General features: G+C 44.2%; 1 long non-coding RNA gene across 4 annotated transcripts; it reads right to left on the bottom strand.

Annotated features, from left to right (window-relative positions):
- Window positions 1–7,001: 7,001 nt before the first annotated feature.
- Window positions 7,002–20,282, bottom strand: LOC148184296 (uncharacterized). Of its 4 annotated transcripts, XR_015772536.1 has the most exons (7): window positions 20,218–20,282; window positions 11,030–11,148; window positions 10,655–10,712; window positions 10,279–10,357; window positions 9,789–10,001; window positions 8,893–8,980; window positions 7,002–7,902 (listed from the first exon to the last, which is right to left on the bottom strand). It is a non-coding gene; the product is annotated as an uncharacterized LOC148184296 (long non-coding RNA). The 4 variants fall into 4 exon arrangements; XR_015772534.1 differs by having other exon boundaries at window positions 8,893–10,001; XR_015772537.1 differs by lacking the exon at window positions 10,655–10,712 and having other exon boundaries at window positions 8,893–10,001.
- Window positions 20,283–20,558: the final 276 nt, after the last annotated feature.

The following is a 20,558-nucleotide window of genomic DNA, read 5'->3' as shown; positions in this document are numbered from 1 at the left end:
TAGCTCTGAGGCTTCAGAGGCTGGAAAGATACTGTTGTAGCTTTTTGGGCTGGTGTTTTTTGTTTCATTTTTTCTGGTGTGCTACCAGTTAAGGAGTTGACAAAAAGCTGGGTTTCATGCTTTGCCTCAGGGCTCAGGAGACCAGAGGTCAAAAGATCCCTACCTTTTTAAAGACATCCCATGAGTGGCTCTGGTGGAGAAGTCACATTACATCTGCCCTCATCTGAGGAGTCAGGATGGCAGCATCTCTTTGTTTTGAGGGTTATAAAGGGAGTAAGTAAATCAGAGAGACAAAGTCTCTGCCAAAGCAAGAGAAGTTCCCAGTCTCAGCAGCTTCCTCTGGTTAGTCAGAGACCATCAGCCTTTCTTAAAACTTACATATATTTACCAATTTAAAAGCCAGGGTAGTAATGTGTTATTCTCTAGAGGCATTTCTCCCTCCCACACCTCCAGTCTTTAAAGAAAACCTAAATGAGGTTTTTATCCAGTGAAGGCTGTTTAGGAGGATGACAGGCAGTGGCTACAGAGAACCACCACTGTTATGAAGGGCTGTGCCTGCTTTGCTGAGTAACAGGCTGGAGGGATGGGATGCCACCCAGAGGAACCTTGACAGAGTTGAGAGGTGAGCCCATGTGAACCTCATGAAGTTCAGTAAGGCCAAGTGCATGGTCTTACACATGAGGTGGTCCCAAGAAGAAATACAGGCAGGGCAGGGAATGAATTGAGAGCAGCCCTGGGGAGAAGGACTTGGAGGCGTTGGTGGATGAGAAGCTCGACATGACTCATCAATGTGCACTCACAGCTCTGTATCCTGGGCTGCATCAAAAGAAATGTGGCCAGTAGGTCAAGGGAAGGGATTCTGTCCCTCTACTCAACTCTCATGAGACTCCACTTAGAGCACTGCATTCAGCTCTCTACATACCAGGGACATGGACCTGTTGGAGTGGGCCTAGAGGGCCACAAAGATGATGAGAGGGACGGAACACCTCTTCTATGAAGTCAGCCTGAGAGACTGTCTCTCCTTTCCTGGAAAGGAGAAGGGATCCCTTATAGCACCTTCTAGTACCTAAGCAGAGTCTACAAGAAAGGAGAGGGGATAGGACAACTGGTAATGTTTTCAAACTGGAAAAGGAGAAATTTGTATTAGATTTAAGGAAAACAATAGTTACTATGAGAGTAGTAAGGCACTGGAGCAGGTTTTCCAAAGAAGTTGCGGATGCCCCATCCCTGGAAATGTTCAAGGCCAGGTTGGCTGGAACTTTGAGTAACGTGGTCTAGTGGAAGGAGTCCTGGCAGGGGGGTTGGAACTAGATAATCTTTAAGGTGCCTTCTAAGCTAAATTGTTCTGTGATTCTATGGTTTGTTGATGTCCATTAGCACACACAGCTGTTGTCTCTGATGCCGGCATGCAGGTCCTGCCAGCTCCTCTGTGGGGCTGCCTCAGCTGTGGAAGGTGCCACAAATTGTGCAGTTGTGACTGGTAGACAAGGCACCTGTATGGCTTTTGGCCCTGCCTAGACCGTGGGTGAGCAGAGAGGGAGGACTACAGAGGGCAAGTCAAGGGAAGCGAAAGAATGTGGCAGAAAGAGGCTGGGTAGAAAGACGTACAGAGGAGTGGGGAGAGAGAAGAGGAAATTAGAGTTGATGTGTGTTGCACTAGCCACCTGGTTTCAAATGGTGAAGACCTAAATGAAGTGACTTACTATATGGGGAGGCACAATTGCTCCTCAGGCCTCTCCAAGGAGTTTCCTTCTCCAAAGAAGGGTGCAGCTCTCAAGCACCACACATGCTGACCACGCTGGCACCAGGATGCAGGGCAATGTAGGCTCATAAAGCCAAGTTTCACTGTCATGAGTAATTGAATACCTTTTGCAGCTTCAGGCACTGGCTGCAGCTGGAGACTGATGTGCTGGGCTGATGCAGCAGGACCAATCTGTTTCTCTCCACCTTAAGGCAAGTGACAGAAGTGACAATCACATGCTATTCATCTCTGGTCAGAATTAGTTCAAGACAAAAGATGTTCCAAGCCTTTTGTCTCCTCTTCAAAAGCAAATGCAATGGAGATTAAATATTTAAACCAGTTTTTCTCTCTCTTTTCCCATTCCTTTTCACTCTCCTCATTATTCAGTAAAGCAGAGTCACTTTTCCACCCCCTCACCTTCCCTCCCTCCCACGTTCATCCCTCCTGCTTGGTGCTCCTCCCATCCAGCAGCGCTGAAAAGTTAGTGCTCAGGAGCCAGTAAACTGCAGGTACCAAGTAATATTCTGAACAGCAAATAGAGAAGCAGCTGATCTGTTACTGCCTCTGAATTATCTGTAGCTCCCCCCCAGCGTTTAAACTCAGTGAAGGGCTCTCCAGGGGTATTACAGTGACTGGGAAAATAACTAATGATCGTTAGTTATGAGTGAGAAGAATAATACTTGAGAGAATGTAGCTGTGGAAGGCATACAATTTAGAAAGTGGTGGTTTGACTTCTATTCTTGGTCCTGTCACAAAATTTGTGCATGGATGTAATTTCTCAGTGTCCTACAGTGTAAAATGTATTAATAGTATTTACTGAGATCCCTGCAAAATGGAAAAGTATTGCTGTGAAAATTGAATTCAAGTCACCTCTTTTTTGCTGCATCTGTGAATCAGGGTTTTTTTACATTTTAATTAAATATTTTTGAGAAAAGACTGTATTTCTAGTCCCCCTCCTTTCCATTTGCCACTGGCACAGCATGCCCAGATTTCCTTACAGACATGCATGCATGCATCCTTACATTTTTATTTCACTCTTGAACTTTTTAAAACTCTCCCCATTTTGAAAAAACTGCTCAAAAGCAAAATTAAAACTTAATTTCCCTCCCCTTATTTGGAAAAGCTTCAGGCTAGAACATGGGGGAAAAAAACAGCAAAAGTGTACAATTAATTTCCTTGCCCTCAGTATTCACTGAGTTCAACAAGTAGGGTTTTTCAACAAGTAGGTATTCAACAAATAGGGTTGTTTATAGTCTTTCAGGCTCTGATGGAGTAAAAGCAAACCCCAACATATCCTTCTGTGTAGCTTATGATCCTGCTGGACAAGTCAAGCACTCACCTGATGGTGTCTACAGAGTGCTTCAGGAAGGAGTGGCTGTAGGTAGACTTCACAATTTCCAGTTTCCGTTTAGCATCCCATTTCCCTAGCTGCTCCCAGGCTGTGTCCACACAGATAACTGCACACCTGTGAAGGAGACAACAAATGTCTCTCCTGCTGAATGATGCTGGTAGGAAGGGGTTCATTCAAAAAGCCCACAAAAGCTCTCCCCTGACTGACACCTTCCAAAAGACAGAGAGGAAAACAGTATATTTTGGGCTATTTCTACAGCTGTGTTCCCACTGATGTTGCTTGTATCCCAAAGATATGTACTTACTTGTCCTCTTTTACCATCCATTCTGACTCCCTACCAGGGCTAATGATCACCTCTTAAACATTTTTACCTGCAATGGGGAGCAGAGGGGAAGGAAGACTTGTGAGAAGATGATGAGGACTGGGGATGAGAGCCCTGTAAGGCTTCACAGAAAAATAGCCAACCAAAAGCACAATTAAGCCTCATTAGATGCAGCTAAAACCAAAGACAAAACAAATGGGAGAAGAAGAGGTGCATGAAAAAGGCATGAAAGAGAGACTGACAAGTCCTAGCCCTCTGCATCCCATGTGGTGCTGCCTGTGACCAGCTCCTCTATTGGGGTCTCCATTAAGTGGCAGTTGCAAATCTGGGTCTGGCCACTATATTTGGTATCGGCTGGTTCCATATAAACATTCCCAGTCAGAAGCTCTTCTTGCCTAGTTAGCTGTCCAGGGCAGAAAATTGTTTCTCTAAGGATCTGGTTCTTCACATTCCGTCATACTCCACCAACACCTTCAATCTATGCCTGTGCCTCCAGAGAACAGAGTTAACTCACCTGTGAAACCTCTCAGTCTTTACAGGTATATCCTCCTAGAACAGCTCTTCTGACATCCCTGTCTTTTTATGCCTGGCTATTAAGCTTCTCTAAATCCTGTGCTTCTCCCTGAAGCCATATGGGTGGACTCCATGATGACAAGCTGATCTCTCAGAAAATTCCCTTAGTTGCCTTCCTGGAGCTGGAGCACTAAAGCTGTCTAATATTAAGTGATCTTCTTAGGTGACCATCCTGGAGCTCCATGGTGGGTCTGGCTCTACATCTGCATGATTCTGCACAGGTTTTATTTGGGACTTGGTTTCACTGCAGTTATTAACAAGAACATGTGAATTAGAGCTCTGTGTCTTCACACAGGGTTAATTGTTTTGGTGCCCTCCTCTATCTAAAGGATCGGTTCCATGTTAGAACCTGGGCATTTACAGTTCCTTTATTAAGAAAATAAGAATGTGTCAGGGATTGAAAGATGCCTCATCCCTTTGATTTGAGAGATATTATACGCCTTTATTTTTCATGAAAGGAAACTAGTGAATGGGAATATCACTCTGAGGGAAGAACAAGTGATAATGACAGGTTGTTCTTTTATATTTCTTTTTTGTTCTTGTTCTGCTTCCCCCTCTCAGAGGACTGCAATCATGTACTCAAGAACCAAAGTAAAATCCATTATAATAATAATAAGGTAATACTACATACTCTAAGTGTAACTTTTTTGCTAGTGTCTCCATACATTCTGCAAATATCTAGGAAGTGAAGCTCAGTGTCTCAGGACCATAAATATTTTAGCAGTTTGCAGATGGAAAAACTGAATGTGCATACAGTTTTTAAACAGTTACTCCCAGGTTACTCAGAGTAAGCATCTCCATACTTAAGCTCCCCCTGCCCACACTGCAAACTAACTGCAAACTGAGCAGCCATTACTTATGAACCAGCTGCTGAGCATGAGTTAATTGGTCCTGGTGAGAGATTATAGCTTTTGGCTAGTTCAGAGCATGAGCAGAGTGAGTTTTATCTGTCTGCAGAGGGCCACACAATAATAGCCTTCAGGCTGCAAGACTGGAAACAGTCCCCAGCATCATCTGTACAGCCAGGAGGTGACACAGCACACAGAGATGTGTGTATAACAACCTCATTGCAGGGCACCAAAACCTTCCTGGGAAGTACACTAATGGACATGTCATAACCTCATCCACATCCTTGAAAGGAACCAGAGCACAAAACCGCTTTGGCCCAGTTTTTAAAAGGTAATGTTGCCTGCTACAATCTCTCCACAGATATATGTCAGGTCCTCAAAATCATAGAACAGGCTTAGAAACTGTAAGATTAAAACCAACTAGATAAGAGGAAGGAGACCCTGAGAGTGCTGCAAGGTCAGGTTTTTCTCTGCAGTAGAAATAACTAGCATTTTTTTTTTTTTTTTAAGTAAAAAATCAGAACTCTCATCAAAGCTTCTGGGTTTGCGCATATTTACTGACAGGGGTCAAATTTGGGCCCAAAAATGGGCCTCTTTCGTAAATGTGAAATTGGAGAATTTTCCTGAACCTACCTGGTTCCTCTGCCTACAAATCTCTCTGATGATCTGTAATCAGGAAAATTCAGGTTTTTAGCAACAGCTACAATCAAAATTGTTTGTATGAATCCAGCAGTGCTATTGCCTGCCTCCTCAGGGGTCAGATTTTAAGGCTGGGGCAATCCCCCCATGAGCCCTGCCCAGCAGAAGCAGGAAGGCAGCATCAGCCTTTCCTTGCTACGAGTCTGTGTCTTCTGCCCAGGCTACATGCTGTGCTAGCCTGACACCCCACTTCTAGCAATGTAAAGTGTTATTCTGACATGAAAGTCTATCGAAGTGACTTTTTCTCTGGTGTGTAAATGACAAAGTGAGCTGCTGAGTCAAAATAAATAAGATCTAAGGTATCTTCTATGTGTTTGCCCTGGCTGAAGGCTTAGAGGATGTGTACAGGAGAATAAATTTACCCATTACCTTTTCCATCACACTGCACTCTCCCAGCCTTCCTCTGTCCAGAGGAGCTTGTTCCTTTTAGATAATTACAAAACAGTCCAATTAACAAGAAAACTTTCCATCTTCAGTGCCCAGTCAGACTACCAGATTATTAAAATCTCCCATTGGCACTGACCTGTACTTTGCTTCAAATCAGAGGGCAACTACATCTGTGAAACGAACAGAAGGGACAAATTTAATTACTGGCAAACTAACTCATCAGGATTTCCATTCCATTTATTGCTGGAGTGTAGACAAAAGAGTTTGTGGTTTATGTGGGAGGTCAAACAAAGATGGGAAAGGGGCTAACCGTAAGAATTTGTGCTGGAAATCACTGCTAATTAAGATAAAATGCAAAAACAGAGAACTGCTTTATTTGCCAGCCTCTTCTATGCAGCATAGACCTAAGTCACACTGCTTTTTTGTTCTCTTTCAAGGATTTGACCCCTTTACTATACAATCTAGGTCCATATAGAGTCCTTCTTAAGGGAGGAGGTAGGTGAAGAGCCTAAGGAGTTCAAGATTTTCCACTTTTGCACTTGAAGACCATTTATGTAAGTTCCTGGAAATAGCGATTCCTTCCCAGTGCCTTTGAAAGGCACTTTATTTTAATGCTACAGAAGGGAAAGCAGGCACACAGACTCATGCTGAACTTGTGATTCCTTTGATGGGTAACAGCACAGACTCTGTGCTGTCAGTGAGGACTTGAAACCAAATTCAGCAGCAAAGGTAATGCACTCAGGACATTGAAGCAGAAGTGTTGCAAACCAGTTGCTCTGATGCAGTGTCTCATCAGTGGCACAAGGGCCATGGGTACACAGAGCTCGTGGAGTCCTTCAGTCTGCTCCACTGATGGAGCAGAGCCTCTGCTGCCAGTTGATCCTATCGTTTGCTGTTTCAGGATGGACTCCTGCTCCTTCAGGCCCACGGCATTGCTCAGACGGGGAGGTGGATGGGAGGAACTATGCAAGTTGGCATAGCAACCTCAGGCTCTGCGCTTTGAGGCTTATGCAACCACGAGCAGGTTGAGAAGGTGGGAAAGGGCACTTCCCTTCTCTCGCAGCCTCGTCAACAATTGCCTCACATCCTTGGCAATTAAGCAGGAATAAACGATCTGACAGAGCTTTGAGCTTCCTGCAAAGCCTCCCCCTTGCCTTTCTTTTCCTTCTGGAGGCTTTACAAGCTATTGGGTAACAGCAGGAACCTGCAAAGTGCCCTTCACCCCATCCATCACCCATGAGAGCATGCCCTGAGAAAGGTTACTGGCTTTCCGGGTTTTACTCACCACCACAAACCAACCAAGGGTGCTTCAGGTACAGAGTGCATGACTAAAAATAGGATGGATGACCCACTGACTGCTGTGCTTTAGCCCTTACACACTCAGCCTTTACCAAACCATATGCTCCAGGTCTGCAGACAGAGATGTAATGCTGCACTCCAAGGAGAAGATGAAGAGGGTGTATGGTTTTTTACTCTCACTGCCAATACAAAGCATGGAGGTTTTAGGTTCTAGATGTTTTCAGGTGAACAGCTAAGCAGCTCTTCTGTTCTCCCCATTTAAGTGAATGAAAAGGTGAAGAAAAGCCAGGGCTCTGTTAGCAGAATGAATCTCCAAGATACTTCTTCAGCATATAGTAGTTCATGGGGTTGATTGGAGATTTGCTTTCATCTTGGCTTATTGCATCCTTGGTTATGAGTTTTTTAGGCACCACTAGCAAATGCATCTATCACGCTGGACAGATTTTATTTGTGAATACTGGAAAGGGCAAATATGGAATAAATGTGATGTCCTTGCTGTAGCTGAGCTAATGTAAACTCTTGCCAGCAGGGAGAGCTTTAAAGTGGACAGATAGGCAGCTTGGTCAGAAGTGCAAAAGGGCACTGCACTGAGCTGAGCATATGGCTGGTCAACAACCACTGCAAATCCTTGTGGTTTTACAGTAAATCTCCTAACAGCTGATGAGTCCTTCAGGATTTGGATCTGTGTGATGAGAAGAAAAAACTCCTCAGTTTTATTTTTATTTTAAAGCAGGGAAAGCAACACAAAGACAACAAAACAATGTTTTTGTGAAAAAAAATTACAGAGAAAATTCTGTAAGCATCATTGGAATTAATTCTACAGATCCAAATGTTTGGAAGTAAAGGCAGGTCATTCCTATTTTCAGTCAGAAAATAAATATTAATAACTTGTAGGCCAGTCTCATGATTAAGGAAGAGGTGACTTATGCTTCAAGATGCTTGGCAGGCCAGCATTGACATTGTTACAAACACCTTCAGTGCCCCATTAGCACCCAGTCAGAGGTGCTGGGACTTCCCACATGGCAACCACAGAAGCAAAAAGCCTTGGCTGTCCAGGTTAGAATCCCTCAGTGCCTTGGCCTGCCAAACATGCCCTGATGTGTTTCTCAGCGAACCTGGCCTCTTTAGCATCATCAAAGGTGGTGAGGAGCTCAGACAGTTCTCAACTGCTCTGTGGCTGGATCGTTTTTTCTATATGGAAATTGTCTCTAGACAGTTTTCCAGTACTTCCAACTCTGAGCTTCAGGGAATTTATTAAATGGCTTGATGGACCAAAGCCAGCCCATACACATTCTTTTGTGGTACTTCCATTTTTTTTTTATCATTCTCTGAGATGAAAGCAGAGGAAGGTGGCAGGAGCTGGCAGGCTCATCCCAGCTATTCTGAAGAAGGATGTACTTACAGAAAGGGAACAGCTACTCGAGCTGCCTTTAACAATCTTTTCAGCCCTCTTCCCCAACTCCTGTCTCACAATTGTCCTATTTGTGGCACATAAGCATCATGAAAATAAGAAGGGAAGGGAGAAAGGGACGTTCACACCTTGTGCCAATATCTCTAGAGGGGAACACTGCTCCTGATAGAGCCTGCCCCAAGCAAGCATAGATTTGTTGAGTTCACAGTGAGGAAGAAGGTTATAGTCTGTTCACCAGCACCTGAGCAAACTAACACTTACATGCAAGCCAGCCTTCAGTGAAAGGTCCTCACATTTGGTGGCTTGGGTCTGTAAACTTCCTTCAGGCTTCCTTTTTGATCAACCCCAGCTATAAAATGAATATGAAAATTGCAGATAGCCCTAAGAATGACATGACAGGTACTGTCACCTCCCCTCTGGTTATTGGTGAAGGAAGACACACAGACCTAAGGATGCAGCATGCCAGTTCCAACTACAATGAGATCACACAAAGTCATAAATGGCCAATAAAAATGTTACAGAACAATTTTAAACTCTTCCTTAAGCTAAAGGTTTTGCATTCCCTAGTTGTCCCATAGCTGCAGTGCAGAGAGGTCCTGGAATATCACCTGTATCTGTGTGTGGGAATGGAGATGTCCCTCAGCTTCCCTCAAACTGTCAGATCTTGCTACCGACCTCACACAGACAGCATCTCCCTTCCTCACTGACCACTGTCTATCCCAAGAGAGTCTGACACAACAGGCCAGAGTTATGTAGGCACACCATTGCCTTTTGAGGCTGTGACAGCAGCCGGTGCAAAACGTAGGCCAAGCACACATGGACTGCACAGTCAAGCATGATTTGCTGCCTGTTTCTCTCCAGTGCCTCTGTGGCTTTGCATTTCTCCCTTGCCATAGCAGCAAGAGTCACCCAGCATACAGACACAGTTAGGAAGTCAAATCTCAGGTGTTCAAGGGAGTTGTGGGAGACATGGTGAGTGCCTTTTGCAGTGCTTCATTGCTGTTGAAGGAAGTTGACAGGCTCTACATTTAAAATGGGCTGAGTGGCTCTTGGAGGGGGTGTCTTGCAGGGGGTGGCAGAGGGATGACACAGAGCTGCTCATTGTTCTCCTGTCTAGCTGCTACCCCCTCAGTCTTTCTGCTCACAAAGGGATTTACCATCCATGCCAGCCATTTTCTTGGCCTGACAACCAAAGCTGCCCTCAGATGAGAGGACAGACAGATTCCTTCACATCTCTGCTTCTTTCTATAGCCTGCCATTGTCAGGGAGAGTAAAAGAGGATCACGAATACAGTGTCCAAGCGTGATGGAGTTGAAGTCAGTGGCTGTGGAGAAAGGCTGGGAGTCTTGCCATCAGACCTTTAAGGAGCCCTGTAAGACAAGCAGATGGCAATCTGTGCTCAATGCAGTGCTCATTGTCTGCAAAACCTCCCTTTGCAGTCCCTCTTTGTCCAGTAAGATAGAAGTGAGCATGCACTTAACAGAGCCCTGTTAGATACTGCGCCCCAAGTGTGGCACCATACCACTGTAGGCTTTGCCTCCACTGGCATTTGGGGGTGGGACGGGGGAATACTACAAATACTTCCCTTTCCTCTGCCACCTTCCTGCACCCAAAACTTCCCTCTTACTCCCTAGTACAGACTCTTACCAGCCCCATGCAAAGTTAGGCACTGGTCCACTTGCTGTTAAGCTCTTCCCTTCTTCCAACACTTGTTCCACGTTGGGTACTGCAAACAGAAAGTGTCAAAAGGAAAATAACCATGTTAACAGAAATAGATTTTTGTCTCCACACAGATGGACAACGAATATTTTTAAACACAATCTCAGCAAGATGTGTTAATTTGAACCTCTGTAACCCCATGAGCCTTTCTCATAAGAAAGCAAAAAAACCAGATGGATAATATTATGAAACTCTAGGGAGATGGATGGCTGCATAGTGTACACATTTGATCCTTCTCCAGTTCTCAGACAGGACTCCAGCAAAGCAGTTAATTTTTGAAGCCTAGCCTGCAGTCACAACTAACCCTGAGATTTGCAGACCAGTCCAGGTTCAAAAGCACCAACCACAGTTGCATCAGCAGTCTAAAGAGAGAAGAGATATGTAGACAAGTCAGTAAGAGCAAGTTGTGTCAAATGCTAACTGCTGGAAACAGCAAAAAAGCATATTTCTCCCTGGGAGGGAGAAACACAAAGCAACAGTGTCCAAAGAGACATGAGAGAGGAATAGTGGGCAGCAAATTGGTCTTGGCTCCACAGGTCATTTATGTCAGCCAGGAAACTAAACACAAGCAGTTTGGTTGGCACTGCTTTCTGTCATAGCCTTGGAAGGCAGCACTTACTATTTAGGTGACTGCGACCAGCAGTCTTATGGAATAGTGAGGTTGAGTGTGGGCACTTACCAGAAGGATACTGGGGAAACTCATTGCTTAGAGTCCAGCTCAGATCACTCTCATCTCCCAGAGAGTCACATCCCCCTCTCCTCAATCACACCCTGACAGAGGACTTCCACCACAGGAATCTGTAAAAGAAGAAACCTCTTTCTTACATACCTATATTGCCCTATTTAGAGCAGGGACAAACCCAAACTGCTGGAAGTGTGACCTGACCATCACACCCCTGAAGACTCAAGAGTTTAGGACCCCAAATCTTTCTGCAAGTACTCCTCTTTGAAAGTGGGGATGATTGTGACAGACCCTGGAACACTTCTTTCCTCTGCTCTCTTGAGTTTGCTCATGTTGATACAATGATACCTCTGCAAATAAAGGAATTATGAAACTTTGTGCATGAGATACCCATAAAGAGACACCCATAAAGCCTTTCCTATAAAATAACTCCTTTGTGAAAGGAGTAACTAAAATAAGAGCATCTTCTACCTCAAATATGGATAGGTTTTTCTACCCAAATTAAAGGCAGATGAAAGCCTTTTACCTATTACTGTTCCTGTGAAGAGCAGGTGGCAACATTTGGAAAAGGAAATGCATGGAAGAACGGCCCTGGAAGAGGCTCTGAAGAGAGCCTGGAGAAAGTCTGGTGTGCTGTGTGCTCTTTAAAAGATTTTAGGACCCAAGAGGAAAGAAGCTGCATGGAAGCAGGATTTGACACTTCCTCGATAAACATACATGTCAAAAATCTCCAACTACACTAACAATTTCTTTGCTTGGTGGAAATTACCCTTTGTTTGAAAGACACAGCAGCTGTAGATCCATCCCTCCATAGGTATTAAGGCCTTTGCATATGGGAAACACCTAAAATGGGGCGATTAATAGAGGATATAGCCATAGTCCACAAAAGCCTGATGGATGCAGACATCAAGGAAAAGAGAGAACTGATTGACATGGTTTGTGGAGCAGACATTCTGTCCGGTGCCGTGACAGTGTCTAAATGCTGGGATCCATCTGGTTTCAGACTAATCTCCAGGGAAAATGGTGAAAGCCAGTTTGTTTTTTGTTGCTTGTATAAAGCTTGACAGACTCAGACTCTGGGAGGTATCCTGTAGTGAGCAGTCCTCTTCTGGCAAGGAGTTACCATCACGATAAACACCAGCCTTTCTTACCCCTAAATAGACCAAGCAGATGCACAGCCCTGCCTTTCACAAACAAGAGTCTCAGGAGTCCTCCAGGGCAGGCTGCAACACATTTCAGCCTTTAGACACAGCAGGGTAGGGAACTCTCACAATCAGAAATCCAGGTCTAGTCTGCCATTATCAAAACTGCTTGGAGGCCATGCACATAAATAAATCTGGAATGCACAGCTTAAAATGGGAAACTGTCCATCTGACTGGCTCCTTGAATAGTTTTCTTTGCTTTTACTCGGACCCTGGGCAGCTCCCTCCCTGCTCTGAGGTCTGGAGCTATTCTTGGTAGTGCCACTGGATTAATATTGCAGGAAAAAGAGAGGTGACATATGGTGCTGTCAGACATGGACAAAGGAGAACATGCCCTTCTCCTCGGGAAGGAGAAAACAGCACAATGAGTGTGGGAAGGTGTCAGTCAACATTTGCATCCCTCCACGAGGCTGGACTCCAGCTCTACCAGCAGCAGGAATGTTAATCGTCTGGGTGAGATGCTTGTTCCACTGCTCCAAGGCTGACTGATACCAGCAATTAAAACTGCATTTCTTTATGGGGCAATTTGGTGTGGTTGCCACATCTTAGGAGCTCAGGCGCTTTGGAGGCAGAGTTCAGAGTGGGCTTTGTCATCTGGAAGGGGCTGTAAAGGCTACACTGGCAATGAAGTGAACACTCAAGTCATACAGACCCTCTCACCAAGTTAATTCCATTAGCATGTGTTTTGTGTTTGGTTTTTGTTGTTGGTTTTTTTTCTGTGTTTTGTGTTTTCATGCTGCAGATCAACTAATTTTCTTGGTCCAATTAGAGATACAGCTGCTAAAGCCTAAGGCATGACTGGCTGATTGGGTTTTGAAGAATGTGACATTTTGCAGCTAAAAGCTTTATCAAGGGTAAGCAGTATTAACCTCTTTCCTTGCTTCCTTTTTTCTCTTTAAGCAATAGAGATTTGCTGTCTCCAGCTGGACCTACTGCTCATGCCAGAGTCTGGGCAGCTCATGATAAATGATTGCTTCACCACAGCTTTGCATCCCAGTTCTCCCAGCTCAGCCAGTGAGTGCCCCAGCCTGCTGCCAGGGAGGTAGATCCCTCTCATTAAACCATACAGCTGGTGTGAAACAGTCCCAGTGCAAACACAGGCGTGGCAGAAACTCCCATAAATGTCCCGGGGATCTGGGGCCCTCATTTGCTTTGGTAGGAGTGTCCTCCTCATCCCACCTCCCCAGAGTGAGTTACTGTCACACAGGGATATAACATAGGGATATAACATTCCCTGCTTCTCTCATCATAATCTTGCTGCACTGCACCTGCAGTGCACACACACCTGTCTGCATACTCACAGGAAACTCTCAGCACACTGGGAGTTAAGGGGACATTACCTTAATAAACAGGCAGATTTAACCCAAGCCAGCAATGCTGCCAGAATGGCCCCAAGCCCAGCTTCAACGTGACTCTGGAAAGGCCACCAGCACATGGATGAACGAGCCTTGGCCTCTCTGGCTTCTTGAAAGCGAAATGTCACAGTGCAGAGAAACAAGCGTCCTTGTCACGGAGCTAATCTAGGCTGGGCAAGGGACACCTTGTCCTGAGCCTCCCTCTGTGTGATTTATCTGAAAAATACTGGCTTGCAAAGATCTGATTAGGAGTCTTCCAAAATGGCAACATCCCTTCACACTCTGTTCCCCACTGAAGGGATTTCCTCCTCTCATCTCACCCAGATTTCCTCATTCTAAAAAGGGTCTTAAGACAGAGGCTGCCAGAGCTGTTCTGGGTCTTGGTACTCCCTAAGCCAAAGGAAGAACCAGGGAACCCCACAAATGGTATTTTTCTATAGATACAGGCTCACAGCAAGAGCTTGATTTTTAGAAGGGAAAGGAAATCAAATCCTTCAAAATGTGTCTACTTTGAGGATTAAATCATATTTATTGCAGCCTATTTGAACATTTAGCACATTTTCTTGGCATAGATATAGATGCAATTCTCATTTCGTTTACACAGCTGCAAATCCCTATTTGAGTTAAAAGAAGAGGGTAAAGTCAGAGCCTGTAAATCCACTCTGGAAAAGATATTCAATCTTGTAAATCACAGTTTACACTAGACCTTACCCACGAGAAACTGAGAGGTTGTCTATTTACTGTTACAGCAAGGATGCAGGACTTGCAGAGAGTTTACTTCTAGAAGCCAGTTCTGCCCCCATCTGTAGCTGCAAAGCATCTCAGCACATTATGGGTAATTAGCTGCTCAGTGGTGAAAGACTGCTGTGGTTTCCTTTGGGATAAACCATATCCATAGTCTAAGCATTGAATGATAGCCTGGCACCCCTGTCAGAGCCTGGCTCATGAGCTGTCTCTGCATCAGCATACTTGGCAATCCAGAAAAAATATGCTTCCCTATTCTCCCAAAGGAAGGTTTTAGCAAAAAAACGTGTGAGAAGAGATATATCATGGATACCTGGAACCACTGGATACGTTGGTTGGTGTAATTTTTGGAAAATGCCTTTTCTACTTGCTCAGGAAGACTTTAGAGATGATTCAAAACTGCCACTAAGACCCCAGTCCTAAATGGGGCATGAGGATCAGCCAGTTCTCTCCAGTTTTCTTCTCTTCCTTATCGATAAAGCCAACTTGATGCAATTTCTTCTATCTTTATTCACTGCTGGTAGATCAGACTATTCTTTCAAGACTATTAAATAAGGCATTTTACTGATGCCATGTTTTTTACACCAGGTCCAAAATGTATGGCTACAAAACATTAGCCAGTCTGAACGTGAACATGGATGTAGAGTTAAATATTAGAGGTACAGTAAAAATCTGCTATAGCTGATAATTCTGGGTTTCTTAATATGTTTTCAACATATAAAAAAACTATACATGTTAATATAAATATCTGTGATTTTTACTCCTTCTATATGAAGCCTGGATCTGGACTCCAGGATTTTCCTACAAGCCTTCAGACTCGTATTTGGACAGATGAAAACAAATATGAGAGGCAGGCGGGTGGAACATCTCTGTTCAGTGCTGGCATAGCTCAGAAGGCTGTGCACGGGTGTGGGGGAAGATGGGCCTCCACATCTCCTAAACACTGTGCCACATGCCAGCTTTGTGCAGGGGGTGCTTTAGCACACAGCTTACCTGGGAGAAGAGCTGGGGAAACACTGTGCTGCAGGTACTACCTAGGTGGTAAGACTGATGGTCCCCCAGCCAGTCTGCACTGGTGTGAGTGCAATCAACAATCCTGTGCTGGGAACTGACTGAGGCCCCTCCCTGACAGCTCCACAGGCAGCATCAGAGGCAGTGGGAGACAAATCAGTTTTTAATATTAAAAGGCAGTTCAAGAGACTCCAATACTTGGGCAAGGGAATAGTCTGCTGCTTTGGCCATGAACTCTGTCTGTCCTACACCCCAGCAGAAGGACAGGGCTGATCTTATCCTGGCTCAGCTTTCTCACTGCAGAGTGTGGTTATGGGAACATCCACACTACACGTATGTTAGTTTACTCCTAGCCTCTGCTGGAGCAGATAAACCAGCTGCTACCGAGGCAAAAGCTGTGTGTTCTTCTATGGACATTCAGCTTTACCCTTCAGGGAGAATAGTGGAGTCCTCATCAGACTTGTCTTCCTCAGCCCTATACAGCCTTTCAGTGTTGTACCCCCAGGCACTGACTGCTTATATCTTCTGCCAGGGTGCTTCTCTGGCTCTTTCTCTGGCCCAGTGCTGACTATCCAGTGTAAGCCTTGAAGTAATCCCTGGGCACTCTGCCCAGCAACCACAGGAGTTTCATACGCCTTCCAAATCTATGGGAACTGGTTTTGAGATGATATCCTCAGCAGCTGCTAATCAGTTCTCCCCCAGGATCTGAGACTTCATGGTGAGGTGGCATGTAACTTCCACCCAAGACCTTCTGGAGCAGATTTCTTAGATGGGGAGTTTCCAAGTCTAACTTGCCCCTTTAGAAGTTTAATAATGCCTATAAAGGCATGAAATAGCCTTTGATTAGGAACTCCTAACTGCTACTTATTTCTCTGGAGAATTTGGCTGTTTACAGCTTTGCTCATTCCTCTGTACTCTCACTCCCAACCAACTGGAGGTTGTTATTTTGGGGCTGCATTCAAAAACACCCATATGGGAAGAACATAAGTTGTTTCCAGAACAAAAATAAGTCATGATTATGCACATGCCTTAAAAGACAGTCAGTCCTTGTCTGCTTCTTGCAGTGGTATTCAAGCACCTTGATCTTTCTACCTTGATCTATCTACCCAGCAATTCAGTCAGCAAAGCACCTGGGAAAGATGTAGCTATAACTCTCTTTTCAGATGTGTATTGTCTAGTTTTGGCACTGTCTTAGTCTACAAGTAAACCAATTGCAAACCCTAATTCTCCCAATTAATTGCTTAGGCATCTAACTCACAGTGGGCCACCTGGGCAGCCATCTCCTCCTCTCCTATACCATCTGCCTGTAGCATCTTCTGCCTTTTTCCTCTTCCCTCTCCCCATGCAAGAGGTCCCTTCTATGCCTGGCTGTACCCTACCCAGCTGCCTTCACAGACTGGGACGAGCAGGGGGACACAGATGGGACAGGCTGTGGAGGCTTCTCTTAGCCTTAAGGATCTGCATTGCTTCCTCTGGAGCATAAGAAATGTGAATGACCAAGGTTTAAAATTAACAGTTGTCAGGAGAGATTAATTGCTACAAATTAAAAAAAAACTGGCTGAACTGGCTATTTGCCAAGAGTGAGAGTTTACCGAAGTGGATCACTTTGACAACCGAGATCCCTTTTGCAGCTGAATAACATTTTCCTTGCTTTTGTTTCCAGTTTATATCAGTCCGACAGTTAACCCACTCAAAGCTAAGAAGCAGCATAGACAATGAAAAGGGGAAGTCTGTTCTCTTCAAAATTAGGCTGATATCTACTAGTTCTACAGACCTGATGAACACCAAAAGGAAAATAACTGCCACTAGCATATTTTCTTTGGGTAACAAACCATATGTTTTAATGTAAAATATTTTGATAAGTGACTTCTGTCCAGCACATGTATTGTTGTTTGACTTAGCTTATAATACCAGTTAAAATGCTATTTTTCTGGATTCTAAGCTGTTTCCTAATGATATTTACATTAGGAATTTTAAAAATGTAACTATTTAAAAAGCAGTGAATGATTGTTCTACTATACTAAGATGTTTAAGTCTGTGGCCAAGTTGTTCTCTTGATTTGCAAAAAGAAACACCTTGTTTATTCTTCAGTGTGTAACTAGTTGCAAATCAGACTGACAAGTAGCAAGGGGGAAAGAAAAATTACTTCTTTTTTCTCGGGAAACAATTTAAAAGAAAAAAATGAAAAGGAAAAAAAAAACCTCACAAAAAACTCAAACTCATGAATAACACTAACAGATTAAACTTTCTTGTTTGGTACCTTTAGGCACAGCTAAATGCAGTGATTTTAAAAACACATTCATTTCAGCCAGCTGCCCTTGCAATGATGACCTGACATTTCTGAGGGGGGCAATCAAATATGATCCTGTTATTTGTTTGTCCACCTGTTACAAAGCAGGGATAGAGAGTGTGCACAGATTCCCTGTGCTGAAATGAGATTGAGTTCCCATGTCCTCTGGCTCAGCTATCTCTAACCTTGTGTGCACCATGCTGTCTCTGTACTCTGTGGGATTGTGTTCTTGCCAGACACATTCAAATGTGCTTCATCACTTGGATCCCGGGGTCTGCTTAAAGGAGTGAATTGTATAGCTCACATGTGCAATCTTTATGTGTGGTCCTCTCTTCCTATGCCGAGGAGTTTGCTGTCTCTGTAAGAACCAACCAATAACCTCCCACCCAGTCTTGCTCGGGACGCTCTGGTTCAGTACACTGTGGACCTGAAATACCTTTCCAAGTACAGCAGCCTTGTGATGCAGTGCTTAATGTTCCTTGATCATGTAGCCAAGTAAGTTAGAAAGATTGATTGCCTTGTCTTTTCATGTTGCTGTAGCTCTGAGCTGGATGATGGGTGATTCCTGGCTCTCTTGGTCTAGCTTTGCTCTTGCAGCTTCTCCTTGCCAACCTCTTGTCAGCCCTTTGATACCTCCTCCAGCTTTTGCCACTGGTGGGTCTGTCTGCATGCTCAGTTCACACAAGCTCCAAAAAAGGCTTTTGCTACAAATCCCTGGGTCTGTCCAGGACATGGATCTTTTTCAATCTAGGAAGTCACTGCTGAGCTGACTTCTGCTGTCCCTGTGGACTTTGTAACCATGGCTCCTCATCATAGATGTGAGAAACGTTTTCTTCTAGCTCCCAGCAAACGTGTCTCAGCTGCACTGCAGCTGTGGGGAGCCCATGTCTCCTCGGTAAGGATGCTTCCTTAGAGATACCTTGCAGATAAACACAGTACCCTGTACTGGAAATACACTGGGGCACCTTTAAGGAGAACTTGAAGGGTAGCACTTATACCCATTCAAGAACTCTCTACTCCTCCCTTCCTACATACACCATACAAAAAAATAAAGTGCCCATATTTTAACTAAGAATCGGGTTCAGTTAAGTCAAACCCACATTTTAGGTGTAAGTGTACATCTGGGTGATGCTGCACCACAGACACCAGATCTCCATCATCACAGATGCAGTTTTTCTGGGACATGTCCTTCAGTTCACCCTTGTCCAGGTGACACCAGGGCTTTGCCACCCCTGGAAGGGCCAGAAGTGTTGATACCTGAAAGACACTGTGCAAGTGGAGGGAAGGAGCCCTAGGAGGAAGGTGTGGAATGGGGGGATCAGCATGTTCCAGTCTTGCAGGAACCCTGGGAGTGAAAAGCCCAGCTGTTGTGAACTCTTCAGATCCCACAGGAAGAGGAGCTGCAGAAATTCCTCAGGAAGATGGATAAGTGCTCTCCCAAATTAGTCAGCATCTAAATATAGTGGCTCAACCCTTGCTGAATGACATGTAATCAGACCTCTACCTTAACGCTGTATTATATTGTTAAGCTGCATTATCAAGAATAATCACCACATATGTATGATGATCAATACCAACGCAATGTATTATAATTAATTTTTTTCCCCCAGAGGCAACAGATATGGGTGTATGTGGTAGTGAAGACATCCTTTAAAGGCAGGCTTTAAACTTTCTCAAAAATGAATCATCTTGAGATGTGTGGGTCAAAAGATCGCTGTAAATATGTCTGTTATGAACTTTAGGATTACTGCAGTTCGCTGGCTCGCTGTTCAGGTGGGGAGCTTTGTTTTTCCAGTTTCCTGAATTTTAGGGGAACTTGGGGGGATTTCTGGCCAAATGTATTCAGGTTTTAGTATAGAAGTATAATTACTAAAAATGTTAAATGGCCAGCTGAAAAATAATAAAGACTAAATGACTCAATGATCACAAGAGCCTCTTCAAGAAGTTATCAGATATTCCCACATTTATAAAATATGCCATGATGTTGCAATAGCAAAGAGACTTTACAAGATTTCTGTGTAACACAGAGCTTTTTAAAAAATTCATTGCTTTTTTCTATAAAAATGTCTTATGAAGGACAGAAGTATCTTCTTAGAACAAAGGCCTGGGAGGACCAATTAACTCTATTCCCTTTTCTATAGCAAAGATCATTGCAATACCCAGTTCACAAGCTCCACTTTAAAAGCATTGCTAGTTTTTGCCTCACTAGTCTTCTCAGCAGAGGTTGCTCAAAGGTTAAATGCATTTGTAGAAAACTTTTGCACATTTACCACTTTTTAACATTGTCCTGTGTCTGGAATAGCTACTCTCCCAACTTGATAATCTTTTCCTCCTGCTGTGTTTAGCTGAAGCCAGACTCAAGAGATAGGCTGTTGTGGCCTCCCTTTATATAACAGCATTTCCTTAAACTCCCCAGGAAACTCCTTTCTCTGCCTGCTGGATTCACCTTTCCTGAGCATGGCTTGACTAAGGTTGAATGCAGCCTGCCAGCTTGAGTTTCACTGCAGCCAATACCCACTATTCTTTAGATGTCTGAGCATCTGAACAGATGCTCAGATTTTAATCCCCTGAAAAGGTACTCACATGTATCCTCAGAAGTCCTGGACTCACTTCCTGTTCCCTTAGGAATTTCCTGTCGCTTTCCAAAGGCTTCATTCCAAAGGCTTGTCATTTCAGAGGTGAATGCAGAACAGGTGACTAACCCATGGAATTTACCTTATCACAGCTGCTGTCATTTGCTTCCCTATTCCCACCAGGAATCATTCCTACCATCTCATCATTGAGATGAGATTCTTTTGGTGTTAAGTGAATTCTCAGGGAAGGCAGCTCTGGGCAGTTTTGGCTGAAGCAAGCAGCAGATTAAAACCTTCTGTTGTATTTTTGGCTGTGATGCTGATTTGATATTAAGCATTCAGCAGGTCATT

This window comes from Pseudopodoces humilis, chromosome 5 (assembly GCF_049639895.1).
Source record: "Pseudopodoces humilis isolate 2021_Gansu_Grassland_sample_001 chromosome 5, ASM4963989v1, whole genome shotgun sequence".
Taxonomy (NCBI): Eukaryota; Metazoa; Chordata; class Aves; order Passeriformes; family Paridae; genus Pseudopodoces; species Pseudopodoces humilis.
Note: the sequence above shows the minus strand (reverse complement) of the source record. Positions and strands in the feature narration are given on the sequence as shown.